The 9,920-nt window shown below is 41.5% G+C and overlaps 2 long non-coding RNA genes across 3 annotated transcripts; one reads left to right on the forward strand and one right to left on the reverse strand.

Moving 5' to 3' along the window:
* Positions 1-1,066: 1,066 nt before the first annotated feature.
* Positions 1,067-5,621, reverse strand: LOC308193260. 2 transcript variants are annotated; one of them, XR_013949499.1, is made up of 7 exons: positions 5,591-5,621; positions 5,206-5,472; positions 4,787-4,945; positions 4,161-4,260; positions 3,811-3,859; positions 2,728-2,849; positions 1,067-1,999 (listed from the first exon to the last, which is right to left on the reverse strand). It is a non-coding gene; the product is annotated as an uncharacterized lncRNA (long non-coding RNA). The 2 variants fall into 2 exon arrangements; XR_013949498.1 differs by lacking the exon at positions 4,787-4,945.
* A 1,180-nt stretch (positions 5,622-6,801) lies between these two features.
* LOC308193261 lies at positions 6,802-8,123 on the forward strand. The gene is made up of 2 exons (XR_013949500.1): positions 6,802-7,450; positions 7,543-8,123. It is a non-coding gene; the product is annotated as an uncharacterized lncRNA (long non-coding RNA).
* Positions 8,124-9,920: the final 1,797 nt, after the last annotated feature.

Here is a 9,920-nt window from a genome sequence, read left to right on the forward strand (position 1 = left end):
AGGGAACCACAGCCTTCATGAGGCTCTGCAGAACTGGGCATTCTTGGCATTTTAGCATGAGTTTACACTGATCTGGGTGTTAATTTGCTTTGGATACAGCCCAGAGAGTGGAAACAGTGTGGAGAGCCAGTGGGCTTGGCTTCAGAGGTTTCCTCTGTCCTGCAAATAGGATGTTGACATTACCAGAACCATAACAAGGGCCATAAGTCCCGTTTTATCAGCCACCCCAGCAAGCTCCCACAGCCAACATCTCCACCACCACAACCTATCCCCTCTCCCCTCAGTGCTCCCTGCCCTCCGCTGCTGCCACAGGAGCTGACGGGAGCAGCACCCCCATGCACTCAGAAGAAGCCATAAGGAGCAAGAGGGACACAAGAGCAGGCTGCAGCTCCTGCCCTGGCTCATCGCAGGCTGCTGGAGAGATTGCCCTGGTGGCAGCAGAGCCTGTGGCCGCAGAGGGATGTCTGGTAATTCACTTCAGCTCTGGATTTAAGCACTTTGGATAGACTTGAGGCATACACGGTACAGGTTTGACACCCTCCTCCCACACAAATTCCACCTTCCCGTATTTTATGCCACCAGTGCTTCTGAATTTAGAATAAGCTTGCAACAGATAACACAACTCTGTTTTGTCAGGGCACCCAAATATGTATATATATATATATATATATATATATTCAAATCTTTGAAATGGTTAAAACTAAACCACTAGTGAAACCGTCCATAAAACTGCCACACGTTCAGTTTCCAGGTTGAATATTGTGTCAGCAGGTCCCTACCACACTATTTTTTTTCTTCTCAAAACTGTTCATCACATTCCTTTGAAGTTCATTTCTTAGCCATTTTGTGCACATCACCCCACTTTTTGCAGCCCACCACCTTGCCTTTTCTTTCTCAGTTCCTTCAAAATCCCCACTTCCAAATTCCTTCATATCCCATCGCAAGACATTTTTGCGAGCATTCCGGTCGTTTCTCCTTATCCTGATCTGAAGGCAGAAAATACAAATGGTGCATCTTCTCCTGATGCAACAAGTGATTTTAGGGAAGTGCAATAAGCAACGGTAAATATGTGACCCAGGGGAGGCGTCTGAGCAGGAGCTGCGCACCGCTCCCAGGCGCTCTGCAAACCTTTCATCTGTCACTCTCAAGGCTCTGCTTTGTTTGCGCTAGGAGTTAGGCAGCAGAGTAGCAGTTAGCAGTGCTGGTAAAGGAAACCGAAGGCTGGGTGTAGGAACAGGCCTTCTGTCTGAACACATTTCTTCTTATCTTCCCTCGATGCTTATGCTGCAGTCATGTCTCATCTACTGTGACAGATCATTATCCCTCCTGTGTGTGCAGCACTCCTGCACTGACGGTGTCACTTCACTATTTGTCATCAAACCCACGGGTTCACATGTTTATGCACGTCTCAGCTGTCTTTTGCTTTACTAGTGCTCACTTCATTTAGATTTATATGCCAACTACTAGTAGTAAGGCAATAGTTTTGTTCTTTCCATAATAAGCAATTTACTTCTGGAAGAACTTGATTTTTTAACAGTCATAGGAATATTCATCAAAAGACTCAAAATAGTGTTTCTTTGTCCCGGGATATTTCTGAATAATTTTTCCCCTCTTTTTTTTTTTTTCTCGTCTCCAAATCAGTACCATTGATATTTGCACTGATCAGACACACAAGCTAAATTAAACTGTTGCAACCAGCACTTTAAATTCTGCCTCCCATGTGTCTTCTTGGGCTGGGTTAGGAAGCACGGTATTCACAATCCCAGCAGTCTCTTGGAGTTCTTTGTGCTAGATATCAAACCACACTATCATCCTCATAATTCAACCAGTAATTGTAACCATGGGATACTTTATTTTAAAATATGTTGGAGCATGTGTAGTCGCAGTCACCTAGGAGATGCTGAGCGAGTAGGAGTTTAGCCACAGAGAGTTTTGACAAGTTGTGTTTTGCAGGGCGAATCAAATAATCCTGTCTTTAGCTGGGAAGTTGTCCGTGTGACTATGGTAAAATAAAACATTACAAATTATTTCTTCTGAAAATGTGGTTGCTTACAACTGTGCTAACATCTGGCACTTCATAAATAGTAGCAAAAGGAGATGGGTAGAAGCAGAAAAAGGGAAGAACTGTGTAAAGTGAGAAGCAACACACAGTCTGAGGAAATTGTTGAGATCCCAGTTACCTAACAACAGACACAGAAGTGAAATCTATGGCTCTTGTGTATAACAGTGTGAGCTATTGCCATCGGTGCTGTGCCCATAAAAACACGAGTGAATACAAGAGAAAAAAGTTGTCTTTTGTATATAGTGTACGTAGATGAGAAAGAGAGAAACAAGCAAACAAGCAGGCATCCTTTAAATAAAATTATAAACTTAAAAAGGTCATGTGAAAAGTGTCCTGCTTTTCCAAACAGAATAAAAATGTGGTGAAAACCAGAACCTTTAGGCTTAGCTCTGTTTGTCAACACAAACACTGCCCTGCAGACAAATCTCTGCCTACTGCCCCCTAATTAAAAGAGCTGTCCTGTAGTTTTCTGAGATGAAAGAGAGAAACAAAGGGAAAGAAAACTACATGGGGAGAGAGGAAACAATAGCGTCTCTGTTTCCTTTATGAAATTTACTGGGAGAACCACAGTTTTACTGCAGAACCACAGGCCTTTTCTATTTACAAAGTCAAAGCCCAGTGAAAAACTTTGGAAGATCCTTGTGCCAGATGCTGTTTCCAATTACCTGCACTCTGTGTTTTCATAAGTGGAGTTTCTACTGAAACCATAATCAGCCTGAAGTATGTGATGTCCACAATTGCACGCTTGGATCAGCAGGCTCTTTTCCATGTCTCTGGTAGCCCCATCCTGCAGGAAAATACCTTTTTTTCAGTCAAAAGAACATAGCTAAGCTTAAATACTTGGCTTTAATTTTTATGTGGGCCAGCAGCCCATGAGAACACTGGAAAGTGGACGTAAGGGGAAAATGATAATAAGGATTCTTTCTATAACACCTTTTCATGGGTTTTCCCCTCCTCCCAAACAGCTTGCAATAGTGAACATCACAGGCTACTTCTGGGTGCTAAAGTGCCCTGTGTAACAATTACTTGCTGTTTGATAAATTCAGCATCTGCAGAGGATTCCCAGCTTAAAAGACCTCAAAGTTTCCAATTTGGGAAGGAAGGGGAAGCTACATATAGCAGAACTGCAGGAAGCAGCACTGTAGGTTACCAGGCTGTGCCCTTGAAACGGAGCAAAGCACCCTGCTAACCAGCTTGGATGAGGACAGAGTTGCCCGTGTTGCTGAGGGGAACTGGCCAGGGTTGCCCCATATTTTGTTTTGAAATTTTAAGCCAGAAGTGCTGTGGCAATTAGCAGCTGGCTAGCAGAGCCAGGAACTGAACCAGTGAACTACCCCAACAAAAGTTTTTAAAATCCAGGCATACGGATAGCTAGTGCATTTTTAGATATCCTTACACCATCAGATCCTTGCATCTGCACCTGGAAAGACGCTGGCAAAAGTCACCCAGCAAGCAGATTCTTGGGAAGCACAAATCAGCACAGTCCTGCTGACTTTCTGTATTCAGATTTGGAGCCCTTGACAAGACTTATGGAATCTAATAAAAATGCAGACCTTTCCAGGAAACGCGTTTGGCTGTTTCTTTAACCCCAATATTAGGGTGTTTATTTATTTATTTATTTTATTATTTATTTTGACTGACAGAATACTAAATTCTCTACAGTCCCTAAAAGGAAGCATTTCAAAGCTCTAACAATATTTTGTCGTAATAGGACTTCATCTGGAAAAGAATAAAAATGGATGTCCCACCTGTCTGTATTCACACGATGGATTCTGATGAACTGCTCAGTGGTTTTGGCTGTTACAGGTAAGACAAAGACATAATTAGCCCCAAAATCTCAAAAATATAAAGTTTTTTTTTTTAAAAAAAGTTCAAATTAGAACATTTGTAACTTTAGTTATATGTAAACTGTGAAATATTGAACTTCTGAATACTGAATACTGAAATATTGAAAGGGGAAGACTGAGAGAAAGAACCCCACTTTCTTTCCACTTCTCTCCAGACTATGTATCCTCCTACAAATATACAAGAGGCGAAGGTAGAGGGATAGGAGCAGTATTACCATTCCCAAACCACCTATTCCCATGTATTAACTCACCTGCTTCCTCCACCACAGACATCTGAACATGAACAGAAAGACAAGCATCCCACTGCCTTTTCTGAGCTCAGCGGGGTCCTGGTTTCAGAGACAAAGGATGCTGCAAAAGGCCACAGATAGGGACCAAAGTAGGAACAGTTTCATTCTACTATTTTTATTTTGTTCAGCTCCACAGGAAGAAAATATTCTGTTCATATGGAGCAAACATAATAAAAAAAAAAAAAAAAAGGAACAATGAAGTAATGTGCTGTGCAGTGTCACCCAATATTCCCATAGTGCTTTACTTAAGCAAAAAAAAATGAATTTATTTCCAACACCTGATGGGGTGAATCACCTTCTTCCTCCCCCACACACTTTTCAAAGAAAACTGAAGCTTAAACAGTTTGTACCCAATAATAAATGAAAGTTTATGGCAGAACAAGAAATAAAACCCATTGCCATATTTCCTATTGTAAGAGCTCTAGAAAAAAAAAAAAAAAGAAAAAAAAACCCACCACATAACTCAGTTGCTCAGTCCTTGCTCATACAGATTTCTGCCTTTTTCTTTTTTAGACTGAAGATGTAGGAGTAAAAAAAAAAAAAAAAAACTTTAATTGGGAACTGTTTCCCAGGTAATCTGCACCTACGATTTCTTCCTGCTGAAAGTGCTTTTCTTAAGCCTCCTTTCAGTCCTCGCACTCCCTTTCTCCTCCACTGCCATCGGTGTTGGCACAGCCATGCAGGTAGTCCCTGTCCCAACTGGCTGAGCTTATTTGCCTCTTTAGTGGCTTCGGAGAGCTGGTCAACTTCAAAAAAAAATAAAAATAATAATAATAATTGCACATTGCCTCAACCTCTTTGCATTTAAACTGTGCAGGAGAAGGCCTGAGACTGATGAGGAAACCTACAGGATATTCCAGCTGGTTCACATACAGTAGCAACATCAAAAGCAGCCAGTGAAAATACAGATTTTTCATTGCCCCTTCAAAAATAACTTCCTTTAGAAGTTCTCTTTTACCACATGTAATCTGAGCTATTCTTTTGGCTCTCAGGAATCAGAGGCTACCTTGTAATTTGAGTTAGAGGAAGCCTGGAACTCTGCTCTCCCTGGAGATCTGCAAACGAGGAACAACTGAGCTGCTGTTCCTCTCTTGTTCTTGGGAGAGGGAATACACAGCTTCACTCCTTTCGGCTGGCATCAAGCCAGGCAGTCTGGTCAGGAAAGCAGAGGGAGCCAGGAGGGCTTCTGTTCCCTGTGTCCTTCCAGTTGTGGCTTACAACAGGGAGTATCAGGTGAGCAGCCTCTGTTCCTTCCTGTCCGCGATGCCTCTTTCTAGACTGGGATAAAAGCAAGTTCTAGGCACATATACTGATAACTACACCGATATATGCCTACACGCTGACAGCCTGCTTGAAAAGCAGAACCCAGCAGTGCCAGCACGTAGGTTGACCTGAATGTCAGGTTGTGCTCCCTGGCTTCAGTACATCAACGCCAGCTGAATGAGAGACAGAGTAATTTGTCTGACTTTTCAACCAGACATTACGTATGATAATTAACACGCGTAACCATCACACCTGCAAACCAGAGTTGGACACAGCCAAAATCTGCATTAAAATAACACTTAGTTAATTGAGGTAGTGCTTAACAAAGAGATATGAATGAATTCAGGTGCTCCTCTCATTTTTCTCCATTAGTATTTTGACACTTCATTTTTATTTTAGTAGAGAGTGATAGAGTACAGTGCCTCCGAGGTATGCTATCAAATCACAAAGCATATTTAAGTTGACTGTGAAGTTGGAGTCGGTGTTTGTTTCCGAAAGATATACAGGAGCACAGAACTAGGAAAGGAAAAAATGTTAAAAGAAAGAAGTGAAGCCTTTCTCATTAGTCTGTGGAAGTTCCTGCACAGCACTGCTCCCGTCCAGGGCATCTCCCATGGACATGCATAATTCTGAGAGATTTTCCTAATGGTTTTAATCATATTTTTAAGAAGACTCTCTGCCTGCCTACAATTTCATTGTGATCTAAGAAGAGACAGGCAGTGCTGGCAAAAACTGATTGTCTTATTTCATTTCCTTAAAGTTAATAAACTCTCAATCTCAGCTTTTATTTCTGATTCTAATCAAGATCCAGCATCTTACTTAATTAGAAAAATATGGGAGAGAAGTATAATCCATCACTGCAGATGACAGATTAATTTACCCAGGCAAAATGGGTAGAAATCACTACATATTTTCTACCTGCAAACTCTGCAATGATTTTTCACGTGTACAAAGAACTGCAAAGGGAAAAAAAATGTGGGGAGAGAGGGGATAACCTTATTCTGTAATGCACTAACAAGTCAGTAAATTAAGCCCTGACCACTGAGACAATGGTTTCTAGAAGGTGCGGGAACTAACTTAATCCTGCACCAGTTTGTGCTCCTCAGAGACCTCCCACTCGCTCAGTACTTTAATCCTGCAGTTACTTTTTCTCTGCTAAACCAACACTAACTGCAGTCTGCAGTGAATAACGAACAGGCGAGCTTAACAAAAGGAGTCGAACTCCTGCCTTAAGTCTGCACTGTGACTAATTTAATTGCTTACAGCTTGCTTTCCTTCAGAAGCAAGCAGCTTGGCTTTATTGTACCGTTCTGCCCAGGAGCAGGTGGATTAAGCCTTCCCCACCTGAACTGGAAATGTAGGGCTTTATTAAGGGGAAAAATAGCAAGCTAAGGAAGGAAAGTTCTTCCTGAGAAAAAGAAAAGGAGTTTCATTGGCTTTCAATAGGTAATTTTTCCACAGTCACAGACCCCCACATGGCCTATTGGAATATGCAAGCAGCGACAGAAATCCAAGCAACCTACAAAAAGAAGGGAGAAAAAGAAGAGAGGGGAAAAAGAGAGAAAAAAAGTGGTGGAAGAAAGGAACATGAAACAGAAAGAAAAGAGAAAGAAAAAGCAGAGGAGGGAGGAAGACATCACCTTCAAAGCTCCCCATGTGTGAGCTGCTCCCTTGCTCACGGAGAACTAGGACCATCAGAGAGCACAGCGATGGAAGGACCAGCAGTAAGGCTGCCAGGCATATATCGCTTCCTTCCTCCTTTCCAAGGGCTTCTTGTCAGCTCAGCTTTCATCCAGAGGATACTCCTCGCTCTCGATCAGCTCCTTTCTTTTCTTCTTTGCTGCCTGAGTAAGCTGTCAAGCAGGTGTCACTGTTGTGTCATGCCTCGCTCCCTTCCCTCGGCAGCGGAGCTCACTCACCGAGTTGCTCCCGGTGATATTTATGAGGTGCAGATGCTCTTCATGCTCATTTCAGAAACAAACCTGCAGGTACTGCCGTATCTGAGTAATAAATGCTGCCTGACCTACTTTTAGCCACTTAGTCATGTTCAGGCTGTGGCTTCTTTCTCTTCTCTTTACAGGTGCCTGGACAACACAACCCCGAACCAGGACCCTGGGTTATTTCTAGGCATGTTCCCAGCAGGAACGAGCACTAATTTGAGTCGTCTTTATCCCCACCCACAGTGTCCATAGGTTGTAAACTCATGTTTGATGACGTTGTTTTGTATGTTTTGATAATTACTTGGTATGTCACGGGAGTTCCCAGGTATACATGTCTCTACCGCTTGCGTAGCCTAGGACCAGAAGCAATTTGTCTTTCCAGCAAGACCTCTCTGCCTTCAGGTGAATACAAGACAACACTGCACGTCTCTGGATGTTTTCATACCAAAGCCTTTGCGATTTTTGAAATCCAAAAATGGACACCAGTCATGCTAAAAGCATGCATCATACCTGGACACTGACGGTAACAGGGGACGCTCTGCATCCAAATCAGGATGGCTTTCAAACCCAAATTCTTTGTGCCATGACCGGTAGTTTCAGTGATTCAGAACTGGAAAATGAATCCTGTGACATGACACAAGTTGTTGCATCCCACCACATCGTTTACCAGTCTGTGGATAGAACCAAAGCTAGAGCCTATGGGCTAACCAACCTGAGGAATGCAGGTGCCAAATGTTTAATGAACTGAAGAGTAGCACTTAAGATATAATTTCATTGGCACCACACTTCCTAATGTCTAGTTCACAGCGCAGAGAAAAATGAAAAATGAAATGGTATGGAATTCACGTTGGAATTAAAGGAATTAAAGTTTTTAAAACAAACAAGCAAACGAAGACATTTTCAAATTAGTGATTGCCTGAGTCATAATCTACCAGCAGCTTCTCCTTTACAATACAGGTCCCTAGTAAATTACATCAGACTAAACTCTGGGGCTGAATGAAACAAGTCTTCTGGCAACCTAAAAAAAAAATAAAAATAGAAAAAAAATTGGTTGAGTTATTCCTGGTTTAACCACAGCAAAATTTGGCTGTTATGAAGAAAATGAAAGAAAGCTGCAATAGGTGGAGCTTGCTTGTTGGGGTGGCTAAGGGGGATGGGACGATGGGAATGACACCAGGTCAAACTCCACCTAGACTCTCTATGAATCTTGGAGTTTTCAAACAGGTTGTATGACTTCATTTCAGCAAGCTATTTGATGAGAAAATATGTAGGAGGCAACATACTGAATCCGAGTTGTGTTTGTTTCTGCTTTTACTTACACTGCTGTAAATCTGCTCTAGTAAAAAACCTGATGTGTGACACAACAGAGGAGAGCATGCTGTGAAAACCTACATATAGTGTTCATAAATAAGTAATACAGTTAAACATCCTGGCAGGGAAAAAGAACATAAAAGGAAATAGAAATTAACGGAACTGGAGCTTATGCAAATCTGAACTTAAGAAAGTGCTTTCACCCCAGAATATTCCACATTCGCAATATTCAGGGTATGGCGAAATTAATATATATATATATATATATTTTGCATAGCATTAGAAACATTTCCTGAAGTTTTTTACCTTCGTGATAACCCATATAATTTTGTTGGGTTTACGATAAGAGCAACGATGTTGTTTACTGATCGGATGGATGACAAAGAAACACCAGTTACCCAGAAATCCCTACGGGGGAGCATAAGCTTTTTGTATGTATTTATTTCATTACAGCACAAGTTGGAGTACATAAAAAGCTTTACAGTGACCTTACCTATATATACTTCAAAAATGATCTGTTAATACATCAGTTACACATGTAATTCACCTGAATAGTGAACAGTGTCTAAAGCATTTGCATTAGTTAATCTGTTTTAAGTGGCAGCATCAACATTGCTATTTTATAGTTTCACAAATTCGTCAAAGGCTAACCCACTAAGACTTAAAAGCAAAGCACAAGACTCCTGCAAAAAAGTAGCTTATTAAACACTGTGGTTCTTTGAGATGTACTGCAGGTGCAAAACGATAAGACTAATAATAATGGAAGAGGTAAAAACCCAGCCTGCTTCACAAATAGTTGAAATAGATTGGTCATGTAGTCATCACTGTCTCAAATACGACTCTGGTTTCCTTCCCCGCTATTTATTTGTTCCTACTGAATATATAGTAGGTGGTTTTGTGTCCCAAATCCTTTCTCCCTCTCTCCCTCTGCCCCACACTCCCATTTCCTCCCACTGAGTAATTTATGAAGCTCAGAGAGCCTCCAAAATGGCCTGCTGCTTCCTCGTACTGATGGGTTCATTCCAGCAGCTCTTAAAACAGCATTCATTAGGCCAAAACAAATGAAAAGTCTGCCATTATATATTCTGAGCGCACAATTTTACTGAATTTGGGTGTCAATCTCTGCTTTTAAGAGCTGTAATGTAAGTTCAGAATAGTTCCATTAATCTACCAAATTACAGAACTATTACAAACTCCCATTAAATTA

This window comes from Anser brachyrhynchus (assembly GCF_964034855.1).
Source record: "Anser brachyrhynchus genome assembly, chromosome: 3".
Classification (NCBI taxonomy): Eukaryota; Metazoa; Chordata; class Aves; order Anseriformes; family Anatidae; genus Anser; species Anser brachyrhynchus.